Below are 23,517 nucleotides of genomic sequence, written 5' to 3' on the forward strand. Positions count from 1 at the left end.
AGGCACACATATTTAGTATTTTATAATAAAAACACTTGGATGTTTTTAAGGGTATACTATGTAATTTTATATATATTTTTGTTTTATTAGGGAAAAGGTTACCATTTTTGCCCAGTCAATATGTCCACCAAAAGATATTGGACTTTTTTTTTTTAATTATTCTTTTTTTATACTTTCATAGACAAAGTTCAACCGATTTCAAACAACCGGTTTGGCAGGAGAACATAATATTATATAGTTAACTGTCGTTGTCGGACAGAGTAAACGCGATGCTACCCAGAAAGACGAGGCCGCGGTTTTTGGGGGGAAGGAGAGGACGGTGGTCAGGGGAACAGGGAAGAGAGCCCTTTCTCCTATCTGACCACCAAACGGGCAAACCGAATGGTATAATACACGACAATGGTAATTAACGTCGCCGTTGCCAGTGCAGGGTTTGAGTAATCGATTTTCCGTGTTTTCCTCTGGTCTGGCGAGAACACGGGCGTGCACAGTTTCCGGACGTTTTGTGGCACATAAATCTAATATATATATAACACACAGTCGAACGTACATATATTATATAATTATACAAACTAATTAGAAAAATAACCCCTGGCCGAGAGGCGATATGACGTTACCAAGATGGAACTGTGCCATGCAGGCTCGTGTGCATCATCGGTCGGTGAAAAAATAAACCGTTTACACAAGGCAAAGCACACCGTTCGGCCACTGTTTAAAAAAAAAAATCAAAGATCTATGTGCGAGACTGAGACGACAGGCGACGTCTGACCGTGAATAAAATAATAACAATTCATTGTATTGTAGTGTAGTGTACACACACAAAAACAGTGTTGCATACACACACACATACGCAGTTGTGTGTAATACTTCGGTTAAAAAGTTTTTAAAAAAATATCCCCAATTGACTTAACGAGTAAAATATATAATAGAATAATTAACGTTATTCCGGCAAACGTTATTAGTGTACCGCCGGAGACGAGGCTTGCAGCTCGTTCTTCCAAAAAATACAAAAAAAAAAAAAATAGTGTTTATTTAAGAAATTACTTTTGGCGAAAGACCGTTTTATTTTTTTTACTATTTGTTTTTTAATAATTGAAATAATTAAATTCTACGTCGTATCCGCCGCCTCTGCTAAATGGTATTTGACGGGACGACAAAGGAGCGAGGCAACACAAAAACCAATTTCGTTAAAATAATATTGTCCAGACCTATCCTGACCTAAACCTACACCGCTGTTGGCTGCTCTTGAGGAACAAACACGGCGGCGGCAATCGAAGAAATTGATTTTCCACCACTCGAGAACGCTTGGCCGGACGGACGGATGCGACCGGTATATATTATTTAAATAATAATAAATGTCATATCAAAAATTCTAGCGGTTCGTTCGCTGTTTGCCTCAGAAAATCAAATATATATATTTTTGTCTTAAATATTAACGAATTCCGACAGAAGAGCCGACGGTCCGCGGATCCAGCGGGGTGGAAATTATCCTCTCCCCTCCCTATCTCTACTAGTCAGAAGCACTGTCCAAGTGTACGGTACCGTCTTGGTGGTGGTAATACTGAGCACACACAAAAGACGCAAGTGTAACATTATATTTTCCACTGGACCACGGCAAACAGCGAAAACAGCTTCCTGGGCTTGTGACTTACTTGGTTTTTAATAATTAGGTAATTTCGGACAACAAAGCCAAATAATATATTTCATATTATAATAAATTTACGAGTGGACATAAACGACTGGACGGTTTCTATCAACCTAACGTATCTCCCGTTTAGGGATTACCGTGCACGGTAAAGTTAACCATCATTCATCGTATAATATCCACTATATAGACAACAGTTCACACCCCGCTCGGTCCTTAGGGATTAGGATTTCTTGCAATATGAAATTCGAGCGTTACACCACCGTAATGGTCGACACCACTCGGCTTTCTAACTAGATTTGTGTATTTTATTTATAAAAAATGTATTTTACAGATAGTCGATAGAGTAGAGCAGAGTAGAGTAGTCTCCGAAAGGTCAGCGAAAACTGGACTCACGTGAATACCACTATTATACATATTATAATAAATACCCGTGAGAGATTGCACACATGATGTACATTCGTTTAAACCTTTTAAATGAAGCGCCAATGCATTCGTCCTAAAGTCATGGGTGGGGATGGACGTCTTCAATGTTAAACAAGACTTTTATACAGCCGATAGAACCTATTTGAAAATAACTTGTTTTGCTAGTAATCTCGACCCAGCACAAACGAATTTTAACAGTCATTGCACTGATTATTGTTGTTATTACAAAAAATTGTAGTCTACCTTCGATTGGTCGCCAGATTACAATTTTATTTAAGGCAATTTAAAAAAATAATAAAAATGATTTTTAACTCTGCATATACATACATAATGTAAAAATAAAACCCCATTAATATTGTATCGCACACTCGGCCCTGGGTTACACCACGGTAAATAATTTAGCGGCGAACACAAAGAGCACACAAGCGGCCCTAGCGGGGAGGAGGTTATTCCCTCCGGGAGTTCAGCTGTTCCGTCGAATACCAAACTGAACGTAATACTGTTTGTTGGACACTTTGAAAACGAGTACACGATAATAAATAATTATATGAGAAATCATAAAAAAAAAAAACGCTGTCGGGATGGGCCGACTATTTCGTTTTTTATCAGGTAAATTATAAAGAAAACACTAAATACACGGTTGTGTACTTAATGGTTCACCTTGGTAAACCTTGTATATTATTGCAATATCGTTAACGTTGTAGACCTATCCTCTTCGCGGAAAAAAATAACCATTAGCTGTCACCCGTGTATGGTTTTTTTTTTTGCTATTACAAGACATGATAATAATAAAAAATCAATTAGAGAGAGAGACTTAAATTCCCTCCTGGACATTTTTTTTTAGGGAATTCACACTCCTGTGTAAGTATTAAAGACATGCAGCGAGAGAGAGAATACCTTTTTTTTTGTCTCTCCGTGCAACATCCTATATACCTGTACAGGATATATAGGGTGTGTGTTTCTAAAGAAACGTTACGATTATGGCGCGCAATCACGATTGGCCGCCTTAAGGTTGTTTACGACGCAGCCAATGCACTCTTGCCCGGGAACGTCGCACATGTGTGCACATAATATTGTTATTGTTAAATTTATTGCAACGCTGCATAATATTTAAACCGCTTTGCATTAACGCCGAATGACTCGGAGAAAAAAAACAAATTAATAACAACAATTTGCCTGCCCGATTCCACTTTATTATATATATATATATATATATATATATCATCATCGTGTAGTGAGTAAAAAAAAGCTTGGAATGTGTGTGTGTGCTTTTTTTTTCTTTAACGGACTAGTTTTATTAATGTCGACTGTCGCGCTCGTCCATAGGGTTAATTATTTTTTCTCCCCTTGAGAAAAAAACAAAACACATACATGCATACACACACATACTAGTCGCGTGTCTGTGACGATTTTCCGTGACGATTTCAATAAAACGATAGTGGGTTTTTTCGCCGGGAAATATTACCAAAAAAAAAAAAAAAGGTGGAAAAATGGCCGTTCCCACACGCACTTGTGCGTCTCGCCAAGTTTTCCCAAAATAATCTTCCTCCTTTTTCGGATCCCAGCGATAAGGACACATTTAACCTGCTCTCAAATGATAAAGCTTTGATTTTATACAATTTTGTCTTACTCGTTTTATTAATTTTTTAATGCTACAGCACAAAATGTGGCGGTTTATTATTTTTTAACGGGTGTCATCCCCGCTTAACAGTAATTATGTTCTCGAATCGAGGCATTCTAGATTTCTTATGCTTAATTATCAAAATACAAACATTCAACGACTACCTGCGCAGTATTTAAAAAATGTCGCGGTATTCTTTATTTTTAACCGCAAAAATTAAATTCCGACACAACTTTATTGCAGAGGCGTTGATTGGGTAGACAGTTTTGTAGAGATACAAACTATAGCGACAGACCTGTAGCCTTAACCGAGAAAAAAACCCAAATTTTCCGTTGTAGCAGCTTGCACAACTTTATATAAAGATGCGATATTGTGTGTGTGTGTGTGTGTGAATGTCTTACAAGTTTGTACCGCGGAATTCCGTGGACTCTGAATTCCCCGAAAAAACGAGACTTTATATTTTATTATTCGTTGTCGGCGGTACTTACTTACTGCGGCCACGAGACACGGACAACGCACCTATGGCGGCGGCGGACCACCGCAACTGCGCACACTTGTAGAGCCTGGACTGAGGACGGCGATCCACGTTTTTTTTCTTCGGTATTATAATAGGTACAGGGGCCCGTCACGGCATTTTGCGACTGGACCAAGAGGGTTTTGGGCACGACGAAATCGCAAACTACCGGGCGAAGACGGTTTCTGTTCTTACCGGTCAGGGGTGGTACACGGTCTAGGGAAATTCGCGCACAACACGAACGCGGATGATATTTTCAAATAAAAAAAATAACCGACGGCAGCAACAGACGGACGCACACGCAGCACTCGGCGGCTACACGACGGACAGCACACAGCAGACACACACACACACATATACATACACATACATATACACACTGCACACACCCTACCCCCTACCCGATAATTTCACGGCGGCGGCAACCTACAACGGAACCCCCCACCACCGGCCGACGTACACACGGCAGATGTGCCGCGCGTAGACGTATACAGGGTGATTCGGTGTAAACTACTAATTTATGAATCAGTTGGTATCTTGAAAATTATTATATTTTTTTTTCTCAATATTTCGTATTAACTTTCGTTTATTTTAAATATATTTTTCAACTAAACAAGGCGATTCACTAAAGTAATTACGACCCGGTCGGTTTTGTTTTATTACAATTTTATGATTAACCATACACCTATCTTTACTCTTCAGTGCCCGTTGTAGCAGAAACGCAGTGTTTATTTTTATTTTGTTTATTTTGTCAGAAATAAATACGTTGGATTTGATTGAAGCCTAATTATAGTTTTATTGATGAAATTGCTATCCACAACATATTATAAACGTATTTTTTTAGATATACACTTTATAACTTATTTTCCGAAAAATGTATGACAATCTAATCTATATAAAAAAAAAAATTAGACATCGAAGGGTCAAAATATATTGAACTGTTTTTAATTGTTCATTACCGTACACGTTTATTATATCAAAACTGTTTATCGACCAGTTAACATTTTCGTTAACGTTAACGTTCAAAAACCCCAAGTTTATAACGTTTTGGGATGAAGTTCTATTGAGTGTAAAGTTAAATTTAAAAAAACAACAATAATTTTAATAAGTAATATTTCCGATATATTGACTGGTTCTTTATTATAGCTGCTAGTGAATCACCTTGTACAGGGTGAACGCCTTGTACGCGGTCACTGCTACGGCGGTATCGTCGTCCGTCCGTTTGTTGTTGTTGTTGCAATACCGGTATGCATTCATAAAGGGTGTACACATACTGCGGATAAGAGGGGGAGGGTTGAATTTGAACCCTAACAGTGAGGGATGCGAAAGGTACCACGTGCGCGGGGCGCTAACGTCTATTCCGAGTAATTCTTCCGAGTAACGGAACGCGTAGGCCGTTCGTCTCTGAAGGGAACACGGCGACGAAACGTTATTATATTTTATTTGGGGAGGTTTGTTTTCAGTTTCGGGCTAGGGAATCAATTAAATACCTACTCAATATATTTGTAATTTTGTTCTAAAAATATGCAAACTAGTTCCAGTGCACTCCATTTGGAAAAGAAGAAAAATCAAAACCTCGAAATCCATTTTGAATTGTTTTATCAACAAACGCTTAACAAACATTTGTTTGGTTAAAATCTTTAATACATCCAAAATGTTCACAACCGGAGAATCATCAAAATTGGTTGGAAGAACTAAAAAATTACTATAATAATAATTAGGTATATTATAAAAATTGTAAAAAACCTAATGTCGAGTGGGAGGGAAACTTGCCCTGTTTAGTGTAATTAAAAAATATATTTTTTTTTTTACATTATAAGTTATTAACTTACAAAAAATATATAGGTAAGACTTCTGCATTAAATACGATGATTGAGATCTGAATTATTACCCCGATAAAAGCATCAAGTCAGTTTCTCAGAAATGCTTTGAAATATACATTAAAGGTATTTTTTGTTTTTTTAATAAAATTATGAAAACTAAAAGAATACTACATAACAGTTATTTATCATACAAATACAGCAGGGTTCGTGTAAAGAATGATCTTTTGAATAAATTACCAGGCATCCCTTGTCTACCAAAGGTTAACCATACCTAATATAACCCATTCTTTGATTATAGATATAAAATGTACCGACATTGAGCTTTCGCAGGATTAATTGTGGAAAACTAAAGAGGAATTTTTGAGACAGTCATTTCCCTTTTATAATCAGCTCTAGTGTATAGATTCGAATGACCTCAAAGTATTTAACGTGTTCTAAGGCCAATTTCGGTGTTGTCAGCGTAACGAACCGACAATTATTGTATTGTAAGTACTTTTCCAACTGCGCCAATCAAAACGAGAACCTACAGTGCTAAAACACTTTTTAAAATATAACTAATTGAATGTTTCACAGTCATGTGTGTCACAACTCGCGTCTGTTTCAAAAAAAAAAATCTTTCCCTGCGGCGTTCGACAAAGTTATACTTTTTTCTACCACTATAATAATTTCAAAGTATTTGTTTGCAAATATTAATTAAAAACACTTAATTGTTGTTTTAAAATTCAAACAAATAACTCAAACGGAATAGTTTTTTTTTGTTTTCAGTAAAAATGTTATTCGTACATACAATAAATAAAGGCGATACAGCTATTATACGGCATTAAACTTAAGTGCAAATCTACTTTTATTAACTATTATTATTAATGTAATGTAATCAGATTATTTTTTTGAGCGCACTAAAAAAAAAAGTAACCATAATGAGCCAATTACAATTAGTTACAGCTGTGCCACTGTATATACTTATATATTAATTCTTTACTATTTTTGCACGATAACCAAATATGTTGACTTAAAAACTAAACACACGTCACGACCTATAAGTCACTACAGGGTCGTACAAAGGACAGAAGAACACATTAATCAAGAAAAAACTTAACCAACACTTGTGGTTATATATTATATTATAAAAATGATAAAATAATTATATTATAAAATGTAATTATTTTATAAGAAGAACATAGATAAAAACTTAGAACGTATTAAAAAATTAACCTTTTTTAATATCATATTGTTGCATATTAGTTACAGTGGCTGTCGACGGTATTTATTTTTGGCTAACTAACTATAATATTGATCATTATATTTTTTATCAGAATTTTAAAAAAACGGGTTTTATTTAAAGCTCCGGTTACATAATAATTAGTGAGAACATGATATTAAATTAAAATTCCAGCTTAACAAATACTAAAATCACATTATTAGCACAATTTCCACGAATTTTTCAAACAATGACCTAAATCTTTACTAAAACATTATGCCGTGTTACTATGTATTCTATTGTTATTATAATATGCCAACATTAAATCTTAATATGTTTACTAAGTATGTTTTTTTATAATCATTACCGCCAAGCCGTATTTCAAATGGAAAATTAAAACAAGCTAGGCCCTTTGATGATTTAACCCGGGCCCGGATACTTTTGGATAACCAATTTTGAAAACCATACTTAGGCACAATATTGCATGTAGTAATCAATAACGCACGTGCGGTGTGCGTTTGTCGGGGGATTTACTCGCGCCGAGGTGCGGTTAAGCTTATAATAATACATGCACAAATGAAAATCCATTAGATCAGACGAAATGGACCGAGGAATAACGCGACCAGGGGGGCGGGAGAGGGGGAGGTGCATTTGATTTTCGGATTTAACAGTCACTAATTGATGCAGACCTGTCGGCGTCGGGATTATAACGTGTACAGGGGCGCGGTGAACGGGAAAAAAATCGGTTCTATATCCAGCAACAATTATTAATGGAACCTTGTTTTTTTTAAGTAGTGTTGTATCTGAAATATTTTTTCCCGGTCATACAACAACGATAACGCGAATTATACTCTGTGCGATGGTAAAACATATTAAAATGGTACAAATAAAATACAAAATATACATAATTATTAATCTGACTAGACGAAAACGGTGGAAAAATCCACGGCTAGTAGTCCCACTTCGCCGCCGACATATACTTACTAAATTATTATGTTACCTTGTTTTTTAAGTAGTTTTATATCTGGTACATTTTTTAAACGGTCATACAACAACGATAACGCGCATTATATCGTGCGATGATAAAACATATTAATAATACAAATAAAAAAAAATTTATATACACAATTATTAACCTGACTAGACGAAAACGGTGGAAAAATCCATGGCAAGTAGAGTCCCACTTCGCCGCCGACATAATATACTAATTATTATTACAGTCGGTCTGGTCGTTTCTTTGTTACACCAGTGCACAACAAACTACAATGCGAGCGTTTGAAATTATTGCTTAAGATGCTATAGTATAATATTATGAACATAAAAAAAAACACATACACAGACACACACCTATAATATCTCAGTAAAAACATGACTAATTTCACCCTATTGTTTTTCTCAGTCGGTTCGACCAGAGTTATTATTTTTTTAAAGTTTTTTCTTTTTTTTTTTACGATTATTAAAAGGTATAACCCGTTTTACTAGTCGTGTATCTAATATCGAATAATGAACACTTACAAAACGCTGGAATTTGTACGTTTGTACATTGCCAATGGTGCAACAAACCCACCCATCGTCAATCTCCGTGTAAAGAAAGGTTTTGAAAAAAAAATGTCATAATTATTATTCGCGGTTTACTCAAGCTACGACATCATGTTTCGGAGGATACAGTATAATTTAAATTCATAACAAGGTTATTAGATCGTTAGAAGGCTGTCCATAGAGATTACTCGGACTGGCACAATACCGGTTATCGTTGTCGTATGCGGGTATTACAATCGCAAAAGTCCTTGCATATTATAATTTTTTTCTATTAAACTACATAAGAGATAATTATGCAAATTCGGCGGTAGGTGTTTCACTCGATAACGTTGACCCTAGAAAAATAATGATCAATTTTAAACAGTCCAGACGCACGATAACACAATGAACGGCAGAGGTAATTAAATTATTATTCGATTGTTGCCGGAATTATAATTTTGATGCGAGCCAGTGAAGAGTTAACGCCAAAATCGAAATATTGACGGATACAGAAAGCTTCAGCCTAAATGCCATTCATATTGCATATAATATTATTCTGCGTGCCAAAAGCCAAAACTAATCAATCGGTGGTTCTACCTCAATAATGTATTTTACAAGGCCAAACATTATGATATAATGTTAAAACGGAGACATCGACATGAATTACTACGGAACCAAAGTTACTCTCAGTTGAACATAATTATATGTACCCTATTTAGAAATCCGGCACGGAGAAGAAATTGCAGTAACAAGATCTAAGGAACTGATCTGATATCCGTTGGCTGTTGGTACATTTCATAGGCGACCCTAACGAAATAACAAAACCGAGTTATAGTCTAAATATACGTCTTGACGGTACAAAAGTTAAACGTAGCCGCAAAACTTGCTAATTACCCTCATCATAGACTTTATAGTGGCGTTTCTGTGTCTAAGTCAGTCAACCACCGCTATAATGAATAGTTTTTTACATAAAAATCATAGGACAATATTTTACTGAACGACATGGGTTTTTTCAACGCTTGACACCGCTTGTCCGTGTAAAACTGTAGGGGAAACGTTATTTTTAACGACTGCCTCTGGCGTACAAGTATGTCGGGTGGCGATTCTGATGGAATTGCATTAGGCACTACACATTTGGCCGTACCACTCAGTCCTGCTTAGACCCGTATGTGTTTTTGATACAGCCCAGCCCACCTACGCCAGTACCCCCCTCCGTATATAGGTTAATATACTATCGCAATATAGTGCACGGGCATAAGAAGGAAATTATATCGCAGCCGTTTCACCACTACGCCGCCGCCCTGAAAGCCATTTTAGAACGGAAACTTAAGACTCGCATACTATACATTATATGCATCAGCATAGCCGTGCATAACATATTACCGACTGTGTAACGTTTGCTCGATTTCAAGGGGAAATAAGCCTGAGAAATCTATAAAAACCGGCACCCAACTCTTCAGTGATGAACGTCAAAAATATCTATAGCGACTTTAGCCGTGTGACGAGATGCAATACATGAAAGGGTAAATGTTTATAAAAAAAGTTTGTATTTTTTTAATAGCATGACACTGTTTTTAGGCTGATAGGCTTACTAAGAAAATTCGTGAAATTTTTTTATAATCATTTACTCGTTTACTCGATATGTTTACTCGTTCTCTATTTTTTCACTAGATTTCAATATTAACGCGGTACTCTTACTCGTTTGCTCGCTTTACTTAGTTTTATTAACTCGTTTATTTGATTTATTTACTCAATCACTCGATTCGTTTACTGGTTTAATCAATTTTTTAATCATTTACTGGTTTTTTATTTTACGTTTATTTAATTTTTTCACTCGTTAAATCTATTTTTAATCACTCACGAGCTCGTCAATTGGCTTTACTTACTCATTAATTTGTTTAATCGATTTATATACTCATTTACTTGATTTGTTTACTCGACTTTTTGTATTCGCTTACTCAATTTTTTTGGTACTTGTTTGTTACATTTTTCATTCGTTTATTGCTTACTTTACTCTTTATTCCGATTTTCAACTCGATTGCATAAATTAATTTTTGTACTCATTGTCAGTATACGGTGTTGTGATACTCACATAAAAATAACCAATTAATAAACAACTAACAATTTATACGACGGAAAATAATCGACCAACTGAAACAATAAACCTTATCCGAGTATTATTTTTATTAACTAAAATTGATTATTTTCAACACTGAATACTGAGGTCACGCCATTTTTTTTTTTATTATTTCTAAAAAAAAAACAAAATGTGGAGCAATATTAATATCGTCTAATATAGTTTGTACTAATGCACGTACAGCAGAACATAGAACCACAACCTATAAAAATAAATTACAAATAGAAACATGTGTTGTCTATTATAATTGTGGAGTGCACGGGAAATAAATGTCATGTTACACATATGATTAGTTTTCGCCCACGCAAATAGGATATAAGTTAATTGGTACGTTTGATTGTTCTTTGCTGGTTCCATTTCTTAATCGTCTCTACACATTATACTCATGATCCGTTTAAGTCAAATGAGGATGTTGTAGAGCCCGTATAAGACCCCTTTACGAGTAGCCGTGCCATATGTTTGGGATTTAGTTGTTACTTGAATCAAAACACAATCCGTTTAGTTTTACATTTTATACTATATATTGTGTGTCTCATACCAAAATATCACAAACATATTCGAATAAGTGATAGGGTTAGTCGCAAATATTATGAATAGGAAAAAAGGTACAAATAACGCAGAGAAAGAACAACTGTCGCTATATGTTAAGCTAAAATAATATTTAACATTAAAATATTGTACAAAGAAATGTTTACTAAACTATAAATGCTTGAATTCTTTTACAATGAATAATAATTATTCTCTAGTCATTATTACACACCGAGAGTGCGCCAATTCGATTTTTTATAAACCTTAAATCGCAAAGTTAGGTTACACGAGTATTAATTCGAACAGTCAGATAAGCCGTTCCTAAGAACAATAATATTTTTCCATCAATAATAAGCAGGCATTTAACTTTGTTATTTCAATTGTATTGTTTTTCGCTTGAACAGACACGGTCAGGGGTGACTGCCATATTTTTGTCTGTATTCTATTTACTTTTGACCCTTTGAACGTCAATTGGTATTAACTTGCCAATTGTCAATGACAGCTTAACCGGTTAAAGCAGTGTAGATATTTATCCCATATAAATCAATCCCACAAAGATATGTATAATATGTAATTACCGGTTGTCAGAATTGAAAAATATTTATATAAATTATTATAATACTGTTATTGAACAAATATGTTATTGATACTCAATGAAAAAAATAAATGTAAAAAACTGTAAACAATAAATTTAAAACATTATCCAGCTGTTTAAATAACTATTTAACAACAAAAACTCGATTGGACAAAGCTCATCAGAGTTGAATAATAACTAATTCATTTTGCAAACCACTAAAACTGTAACCAACATGAATTTGGTTTATTATTTTATAGCGATCGGTCGATTAACGAAGTGATAATCTATAATTAAACGCTTAACTAACTAGTTAACTATTTTATTTTATAATTTAAATTTTTGCAATGTTATATTATTCAATTTTAAATAATAAATGTTGAAAATTGGAATACGTGTTTTATTTGTATAAGACATTTTTATTTAGTTTAAATATTAACTTAAAACAAAAATACATAAAATTAATTAAAATACATAATATGCGACATTCAGTAAATAGTAATACACACTAGATAACTAGCCAATAAATAACTAGTTCATTTTTTTTCCTAAAATGTTAAAGTCACGATGGATTTATGATTTTTTTTTTCAATCATGATCAAACTTAGTCGATTAAGAATTTTCCAAACGCAAAATCCGATCTCTCATTATTTGATTTACTTATTTTAATATTGTTTGACTTACTCGGGGGAAATTATCTTGTACCTCGACTAAACTAAATAAGATTTTAGTTTATGTCGACACTTGAAATCGTCCTTAAAAAAAATCTTTAATGCCATACAGAATGTTGGTCGGTAGGTATAATGAACATTGCTGCAATGTGATAAACAGTCTAGGTAATTAACAACTTCGCCACCACCACCACCACTAGTACTATTATTATTATTATTATTATCCCTATACAGCACAATGCGTCGGTGTCCATTTATTTTCCACGCAATTTATAAACTAATGACTTGTAAATAGCATTATGTGTACATATGTGCGTTTGTGTGTCGTTCCTAGTCGCGACACATTACATTAATCTCGAGCAAGTGAGAAATTTGCATGCAACTATTATACAGTTAATGTTCTTAATCATTTCATACACCCTCCAAAGTAAGTGTATATTGTGCGACCCATTCACTGTTCCTCGTTGTTATTCATCTCGAAATTCAAACAATAAAATATCATGTTAAATGTAAACGCAACGATCAATGGAATTGAATAAGAGCGATGAAAAAGAGCAAGAGATACAATAATGTAGCAACGATAGCGATTGGGTTAGATAGTATGTAAAGGATAAGTACTTACGTGCTATAGTAAGAAAATCGCGTGAACGTGGAAAATGATGAATAATATGGACGCACTACAGTTTATTACACACCTGTATATTATTTAAATCATTTTTTATAATTTAAATAACTATTAAAAATGCAAATTATTTTAATTAAAAAAAGTTTTATTTTTATTTGAACAAATATCCAAACACTAATATCAAATAAAAGTTTTCAATGAAACACCACATTAAAACACAATTTTTTTCAACGCATTACAAATTATTTGAAAAAAAATCCATTATAACTTTAATCATTTTTTGTTTGGCAATTTAATCAAAATAACAATTTATTTTAATAAAAGTCTAAATAATAGTTATTTATTTAAAAAATAATTAAAAACAAAGGATTATTTATTAAACGGTAAATAAAAATGAATTTTATATAATTCGTTATTTTTAAATTACTATTTGCTATCTAAATAAAATTCCTGGGTTTGGTTGAGTCCCATAATTATTTACCTTAATGGCTTTCCCAATATAACACTTCAAGTTGAGTACTAATATTTACAAATAAAATCCACGCCTTGATTTATAATTCTTAGTAATGAGCAAACTTAATTGTGACTTTTTTTTATTTTCAGATAGCATTCAACAAATTTAGAATATAAAACAAAAAATATGAACAAGAAAAAACAAAAAAAAAATGATAATATGGTATTAAAATATTATAAAAAAGGGAAGAACAGTTAATATTGTTTCATTGAAAACATATTGGCTAACGAACTTTAAGTGTTTTTAGCAGAAGCGAGGAAGGAACAAAGAAGGATTATATTTTTAAGATCTTTAAGGAAATTGATGGGTCTGCAACGTGTCAGGATTGTTATGAAGTTTTAGGGTTTTTTCTCAACTTAAAGAATTATTTTTAAATATAATTCAAGCATTATAAATAAACCCTTTCCCGCTTAATTGAATAAAACGAACTACTGTTTCGCATCACATTTTATTTACATGCGACGACTATCGGTGCATACGATTTTCCAATTATTTATAATAGTTGAGTAATCGCGATTTCAAATTATAGCCAATCGTTAAATTTCAACTGAGTAACTTATTTGCATATTTTAACAACGCAATATACGCTTAAGATGTTTTTATGACGAACTGTTACTAAATTAATATTCATTAATTGATTATACACAATAAATATAATATATTGTACATTTTAATTTTAATATTTCCTTAGCTAACACCACGGCCTTAAAAAATTAACGCTGCAGTATTATTATTGAAGTATATAAAAGTTTATGATAATTTACTCAATAACTGTTAAAATGCCTAAAGGCAAAAGTCGGTAAGTTTATGAATTGAAATAACATTTTGCGTTTATAAATTAATTATTATTATTGAGAACTTTCAACTAAACTCAAACTACAAAAATACTACAATTTATGTAACTTTCTCTGACGAGTGTAATTATTATTATTTTTTGTAATTTAACCGTGTTTGGTTAAATTAGATAAAGCAAGTAAATTTAATTAAAATCAAATCCAGGAAATCTATACACAGATTGAATTATGTCTAAATTGAATAAACCGTAAATTACGTAAATATTTAATGTACAAATAACTTTGAACAAATATTGACAATATAAACGTTACGTCATAAAAAAAAGTCAGCTTTGTAGAATTTCAACGTTTATAACACTTAAACAAATATTAAGCGTTAAGTATGATAAAAAAAAATGCTCTAAAATTTCCCAAAAAAAAAAATCTTTTAACTGTATAAACTAGAAAATATTAACGACGATGAAAATGTAAAACCCAACAACAATCGTAAATGATTATACTATTTTTCTTTAATAAAATAAAGATACTCATTTCTTCCAACTTGTGTGCACAGTTACACAACAAACATATTTTATAAAACAGTAACGACCTGACAAATGAATGAAAGTCCATTAAACTATAAAAGGAAAACACAAAACAAGAAATATTGTAATTTCCGGTGATGTGATGAGTTTCATGCATGGAATTTTTGTATTATTACAGCTAAAGCCACAAGGAATATACTACATATATATATATATATAATTATTCACAAAGGAAAACCGCACTATTCGGATGAATACTACTTATGTTATTTACTCGCCTAAGTCGGTCTCTCTGTATCGGGTTTGCTTAAATTTTATGCTATGAGTCCGGGAAGTATAATTGGGTTGGATAATTATTGTTTGTCTTCCTGAACGTTGTGAAAATGCCGCTTTAAAATACCTAAAATATAATTCAAATGAGAGCTCTCTTTTGTCCGGAGCGCTTATTATTTTGAACATTTATCGAATCGTTCGATTTTATAAACAACTAGTGTCACCAATAAATCAACTAACGGTCAGCCATGTCCGAACATATAATAAAATTATGATCAAATGCATAACGAAAATTCTACAATTATTGTTTGATAATATAACATTGCGAAATGAATTGAATTTTAGTTAATTTATAAACCGAAACAATTAGATACATTAACTAATCAACTACTTTATTGAAAATAATGATTGGTAAATTATTAACTAACAAATCTGTACTACTATTTGGTTAACACGAGTTATTTGTGATGCTTGACGGATTAATTTAACCTGAACCAGTATATAAGAACATGCACGGTTTGATTAATTTTGTAATCCATGCCTTTGTTGATTAAAAAATACAATTTATTCGATTAATACTCAACACTGAACAACTTTGTCCGCTTGAGTTTTTTTGTTGAACTGCAGCTAACAAATTATAAAAAATGTCTCCTTTGAAAAACAACGAATGTAACGTTTCTTATGTTATTTTTAATTGCTCATTTTTTTCTCAACATATTATTAACGATTTCATTATAATAGCAAATTTCAATCTAGAGAGTATCCATAAAACACTTAATAGCCAGTTTAGAATTTATAAATATTTATTAATCTAAACAACCGGTAATTACATTTTTATTGTGCCTCCATATATTATTACCAATTATTTAATTTAACGATTACGGTTATTTATTAAAACTCAATTCATGTTGGTTAAACTTTTAGTTACTCCAGGTGGTCGTTAAAGGATGGTTTATAAATAATTTATTAGAAGATGTACGAGTTTATTTATGTATTTTTGAATCAGTCACTTTGAATGTGCAAAAAAATGTTTAATTGTAATCTCCGAATGACAATATATATTATAAATCGAGCTCTAGAAATAACTGAAGCTAATAAAATGCAAATTTCATATTTTATTCAACAAAAACTGTTTCTTTCGATATTGTTGAGTGCTATTGTTATGTATGCAGTTTAATGATTCATAGCAATTCTCGTTAACACTAAAATCTAGTTTACTTTTGCCCGCGTTCTAGTGGTTATTTTAAAACAGCTATGTTAGTGTTACTAACACACTATAAAGAATGAAGTTATGTATACACGGTTATGCATGCATATAAACTATGTTTTATTGTCGACACTATAAAAAAGCTATGTTTTACAGTCGCGCTGTCTAACATCAAGACGGAATAATAAATTATTCAATTTTAGAGAGAGAAAAACAGGAAGTTCCGTCCATCAGAACACTGGCGGCAAAACATTCCATTCAAATCCACGCAACAGATAGAAATAAACAATGAGCATCCAATTTCTTAGTTGTTTAAAAGCACATCACTCTGGTACACGGTGTTTCTCAATATAAATTCAAGTGAATAACGCCATGCTATTATGGGATACATAATATTATATTGTGAATTCCAAACAGTAAATAAAGGTTGCCTGTTAATAAAACTAATAAACTTTGGTCGCCCAACTGTAGCCCAGCCAACTTTAACGATTGAAAAAAAACATCTTTTTAAATTAATTATAGTGCGATTAACATTTATTTTTAAATAACAACCGACATGTTTAGTTATTTGTGCAAAAACGTTTTATTGCAAAAAAGATCATCAAAAAGACGAAAGTACTAACATTTTTTCAAATTTAATCAACTTTTACATAAGTGTATAAATGAAAAACCTAAATATATTTAACCTTTATTATGGACTTTTATTGTTATCAGGGTTAAGGTTTACATCGTAAGGCAACTTAACTTTCCATAATTGCCTAAGTAAAAAATGTATACAACAAAACTATTTAGTAAATATACTTTTGAAATTTCACCCGCCATTATACTATCTTAAGACAAAACATTTTTTTTTTTAAAACAGATTATTGATAAAAAAAACATTTTTAAGGCAAAATATTTGCTTAAAATTGTATTCATAGTTTAAGGGTTAATAGATGATACTATTTAGATTAATCGTTTGTACATAATAATTTCATGCCGTTTTTACCCGAACATCGTAGTTAAAATCATAATGAAAATATTTTTCTGATACATGCGTTGACTGTTCTTTCCTTTTCAAGGTGTTTTTCTCGATTTTGAAGGGAGAGCGGTAAATTTGTTGAAAGCACCTTTCAGGTACGGTTTCTGATTCATAGACTTGCTTAATAAATAAATCAGTTAAGCGGTTTCATGGTTCCAGACATTAAAAAAGCCCGTTACTGTAAAGACAATACCTTCTCAGTTTCGGAACGAAGTTAAAATTTGAAACGTTTTTTAAACGTCTAGGTATAACGTTAATCGGTACAACAAACCATCGCCGAGGAAATACAACCGACCTGGCAATAACAAATTCGTGGGAAACGTATGGAGCTATGAAGAAAAAGTGTTTTTACAACTATTATAAAACTACCTTTGGGGCGGGTAGCAAAATTTGACTTTAATGCTTCCACCGCAATAACGACCGGGCGAAATGTGTTTAAGGTGCAAATTCTGGACGTGCGGAGCCGAAGGAATACGGTTCTTGCCGTCTCGTTCGTTTAAAATATTATGTTGATCTGGACAGTCGGGAGAATTTTTTTTCTTTGCCCCAAGAAGATAAAGAGTGGGTTTATGTAAAACCTGCTCAGAAGTATCCCCGGGGGAGGAACCACAACGACCGCCACGACGGACTACTACTACTACTACTACTACTACTACATCCGCAAGACCTTTGGCTCCGCCGGATATAATATTGCTTGTATCTAATGGACTCGGTTGAAACACCACCTACAGCAGCAGTCGGCACCATTTTAATAATTCATAAACCGCTAATGTCCAGGAACCCAGCTGAACGCATTAGCTCTCTCTTTCTCTCTCTAATACTACTACCGTAGTAACCCACTCCGTCTCGCTTAGCCCGCGTTCCACCGCTTGCAATGTTCCATCGAAAACCACCATGTCGTCTTTTCGTGTAGGCTAAAAACATTTGTAAAAGCCCAAGAACGATAATCCGGCCGTGTCCGGTACACGTTACATATGTGATGAGACGAGAGGGATTTGCCGCTGCTGTATTTCCCTAGTCCACAAACACACAGCATAATACGCGTTATGTATTTTGCTGAAAAAGGCCGGCCGCGACGACAAGGCAAACAGTACACGACGGTAATCTTCACCCGGAGTGCACCTGACCCGAGAATGTCCTACCGATAATACCCTAAAGACGTGTTGCCCGCCCCTACTCCAAGCACAAAGACATACAACACAAATCTTTCGCGTACCAGCGAAAAACAAATGTTTTATTCATTCGGTAATGTTTAGTGGGAACTGTTTAAAACCTGGTAAAATAATATATTTGTTTTGAGCAATCGGCCTCCCCCCCCCACACACACATACAGAAATTGTAAAAGGGGAAGAGGTAAAAGTCTCACTTTGCCCCCTCGGCAGATGTTATAGTATGATGATGTCCATATTACTTGTTACAAAAGTGTGTCGTTTGCTTGAAGTAAAACATTATATTATAACTATATAGAAATTCATCTTTTTATCATCGGCCACGGTAATACATCAGTAACGAAATGGTGTTTATACACCGAATACTATAATGCCTAATCATTCCAAAAAATGAATGCTTCGTTTAAAAAAATCTTTACACTGACTTAATTTCTTCAAGCTTTCTAAAAAACCAAAAAGCTACTTTCCTTATTTATGAATTTCTCACAGGGAAATTTTTTACAACAATTTAACTTCCAACTATAAGTAAAACATTGTTGTATATTGTCACGGAAAAAATTTATATTTACATCATACTTGGAAATAAAATAAAAACTTACAATTAGTGAAATTGAAACAAAAAAAATACACTACACTGCACTGTAATTTAAATGTCCTATAATACATTATTGCAATATTATAATTATGTTTTAAACGTTTTTGTAGTTGTTTAATGTTATTCAAACAACAAATTGTTTATTTCAACTTAAGTGAGTTCAAAGTGGATTAAAACAAAAAAAATAGTATTTGAACACGACATCAAAGAGTCTTTTCTGAACATTGTAATCTAAAAAGTATACTTTTTTTCTTCAATTTTGTATAGCATCTTATATATATATATATATATATATATATATATATATATATATATATATATAAATAAATCAAACTGTTCCAGCTCCTCTCTACCCACCTTGCTATTTTATTTTACCTATAGGCTTAAACCGTCAAAGTCAGACAAACAAATGGTTATAGACGAATATATTATAAGTATAATGTTTCCAAACGGTTTTCTCTACTATGTTTGCATAATATGATGTTTGTTTTGATGTTTACAACACAACCAATCAACCGACATCCTGGTAAAGTAGGGTCAGATGGGGGTATAGTAAACGGACGGCACAAATGATTATAGATTTTTTTTGCAAAATGTTGAGTTTTACATTTTTTATTATTTATCACAAAAACATTTACATTTGTTCCCCGCTCGTATAGGTATAGTTACCACGCTTGGCCTACACCCTGTACAGTTTAACCACTAGATCCTGAACAATTTTTACGGAAAATCCGAATGGAAATTAATTGGGTTTTATTTAACCATTGGCCCAACGAATCCGATGAAAATCTATCGTCATACAAGTACACGTTATAAACGGAACGTCGCGTCGGCCGTGTAATTAAATAACCCAATAACGTTGACGCGAAATGAGAAATATATATACATATATTACACACATATATCCCTATATATGTGGCAAATATTAACAATTAACACGTTACATAATATTAAAAGCGGTGACGGTATGACGTCACCAATATATCGTCGGGTTTGTGTGTGTGTGTACTATGTATTTAACGTGTATGTAATATATATATATTATACACATATGATGAAAAATAAGTCACGAGCCAAACGTCCCGGAAATATAATTATCGGCCTGTCCGACTGACAAGAGTTTAATCACGTCACGGACACAATGTATAAAGGAGTTAAGGGAGATGAGTGCACTATCTGTCTCTCCCCCGCTCGTCGCTATCTATCTATCTGTTAGCGTGGTAAAGAGACTAATTTCAGGGCTTTAGCGCCTCTTCATCGTCTCGCTGCCACCGCCCTTCAACATCTCGAGATGACAGAGTACCGTAATGAAATACCAAAAACGACATCATACACACACACGCTCCACCAACAACAAAGCTTAAACCGGGAAAGAAGACGACTTATCTCGTTTAACGTGTTGAAAGCGGCCCGAGCTTTTGACGCATTACACCGAAAAGCCTGACATCGTTTTGACTACTTAGGGTTGTCCGAATTCAGATCTGTAAAAAGTGTACGAGTCCTTTGAGCTACTTTACTAGGTCATGTTGGAAATGGTTTTTTCTTATTTTTTTGACATTTCGATGTGAGAAAATTGCGTTTTAATATTGGAAAATGCTCAAAATTAATTAATTTTATTACGGAGAACTGATTTTTTTTTAATTAAAATCGGTTTCTCACATAACATTTTCTATTTGCAAAAGAGAATCTGGACCAGACACACAAATTTGTTACGGCGAAAGCATTGCTTACCACTAAAACGGCTTTTCCTCATAGATCATACATTGAAAATAGTACCCTGAAGCTTATAGAAATTAATCTGAAAATAAATCGACAAGGTCGAAATTTATCATAAAACACATTTTTCTAAGGTAAAGTCAAAAGGCTTAACGTCTGCTCTACGGGGGCTGTAAGTTCGATTTGCAAATAACGTCTTAATAATTTTCTAGTGCCAAACAAAATCAAAAAACTATATACATTTGAACTCCGTTCAATTGATGTGTTCATATAAGAGCTTTTGCGAAAGTAATTTTTAATATTTCCACTTAATCAATATCCCTTTTCGTTCCAATTTAAAATAAATGGTACCTAAGTAAAATAACACAACTTCCAAAATATTTTAATACTATAATAAATAACGCGAATACTTAATTCAAATTTTATATTTGAAAAAAAACCTATAAGAACACACGATGGGTTGCTGTATAAGAGAATAGCTGTTTAAAATGGAAGTTCACAAGGATGAAATTATTTACAAAGCTGCACTGTTTATATGCCGGCTTACAACGTGAAACATATAAAACATGTATATTTAAATTTACCAAACCAAAAATGAATGTACGTTATTAATAAACAGTGTACAATTTAATAAAATACATAAATGTATAGTGTTGCAGTTATTTCATAATTTTGAAATTATATTTAACTAATTAAAGTCATCGACCCAAAAAGTTTTTTGAGCTCAAATGCATAGCTAAAATACAATTATGTATTTAATTAATTTAATATAACACTTATAGATTGAAGCACATTTTTATGAACAAAATCAGAGCAATCAATTTTGACAGTTGTGGGAACCGATTATTTCGAAAAGTGACCATGATGAATAAGTGTATCATTTAAAATTACTATTGTATATCAAATACTGGTTGTCATATATTTTATTCGAAATTGGTTTTGCAGTGACATGTTGACGGCATACAAAAATACTAAAACTAGTAGGTACATTCAACAGTAATTTCCGTAATGGCGTTATCTGTGGTAATAATACCTGCGGTTACCTTGTACGTTTAGGATCTTGAAATTACTCATCTATCACCCATTATGGATACATAAATTATTGTTATATATTGTCATTCGGCACACCTCGCACGACAACGAAGCCGGATTCAATTGAAACTAACGTCATTTATTCATATCCAAATTCATTTTCCTACATAATATTATAGTTAAGTTCTATTGTCAGACACGTTTGAAAATTTACCTCGAGCCCTACTCATTGTTATCGTATATTATCAATCATGCATTACAAACGGCTAAAAGCTCACAGAGGTCTACAATGTTTACCTGCAGTACATGTATTACTAGAACATCCAAAATGGCAGGCATTTACATATAAAATAACCTGAGGTACTCGGACAATACACATGTGATCACATGTAACGCCCTAACCATTTGATTGAACTTCTGAAATCCTAACAACGGCACATGTCTACGGCCCGTGGGTCCTACTATATTATGGTACAAATGACGGCGGCCTTAGAGCTAAATCATGTAAACACACAATACATCCGATCAGGCGAAACGACAACTCGGATATTGTCATAAGTACTATATTGTTGTCCACCGTAAACATACTCAAACGCTTGTATTGTTTTTTTTACTATTTCTGAAAACATCAGTATCGCGTTCACATCCCCGGGGAGTACATCTGATAGTAGGGTTTACAGCCTACCTATGATAAAATAAAAACTATAATGTCCATTTGTTGGTTCTCGTCGGCGGACATTAGATCATAGAACATCTGCCGGACCGTACTGTGTAAAAATTACAAGCAGTATTTGACGAGAAAGTGGTTTTATTAGGTCAACTTATTTCGAGATTAATTTAAATTCGATTTAGGGTATATTTTTTAAAATAGACAATTTATTTTACGAGTTGGGTGCGGTCGGACCGTCGATAGTCGGATTTGACCACTTGTTTTTGTATCTTATATTTATTAAGAAAACTATAATGAAGTAAAATACAAAAGCTAAATATAAAATAAAAAATTCTGTCTTTAGATTTGTATGCAATTTTGCTCTTTTTTTCTTCTTCTTTTTTTAAATCTCATTTTCCAGACTATACAAAAATGATGATTGTCCGTTTTAGACCCACAGTAGATATGATCAAATACAAGACAAATCTAAGCTTATAAACTAATATTAACTTTAAGTAATATACACTATGAAAAATCAATGAAGGGTTAATTAAGTCCTTTAAAAAACATATTCAAGTTATAGAAACTATTTCGAGTATATTAACTTGATAATAAAATATATTGGCGGTGTGAGTCTATATCGGTAAACCCAGAAATTCTCAAGAAATATTAAAACAACCAACATCCGAGGTAAAACCATAAGGGTAGCAATTTTAAAGATACATGCTAAACTATACTGATTG

General features: G+C 33.0%; 1 protein-coding gene across 5 annotated transcripts in view; it reads right to left on the reverse strand.

Annotated features, from left to right (window-relative positions):
• The window catches only part of LOC126843804 (polypyrimidine tract-binding protein 1), a 158,859-nt gene that overhangs the window by 103,766 nt on the left and 31,576 nt on the right, over positions 1-23,517 (reverse strand). For 2 of the 5 annotated variants that reach the window (XM_050581592.1, XM_050581594.1), the window contains exon 1: positions 4,185-4,544. The exons of the other annotated variants lie outside the window; for them this stretch is intronic. The gene's annotated coding sequence lies outside the window, so the exon portion shown is untranslated. Of the gene's footprint in view, positions 1-4,184; positions 4,545-23,517 lie in introns of those variants that run through there. 5 annotated transcript variants of the gene reach the window in all.

The sequence above is a fragment of the Adelges cooleyi genome, unplaced genomic scaffold (assembly GCF_023614345.1).
Source record: "Adelges cooleyi isolate 19-005CV unplaced genomic scaffold, UGA_ACOO_1.1 ACOO_flye_CR_arks_rails_tigmint_CR_PRNA_574, whole genome shotgun sequence".
Taxonomy (NCBI): Eukaryota; Metazoa; Arthropoda; class Insecta; order Hemiptera; family Adelgidae; genus Adelges; species Adelges cooleyi.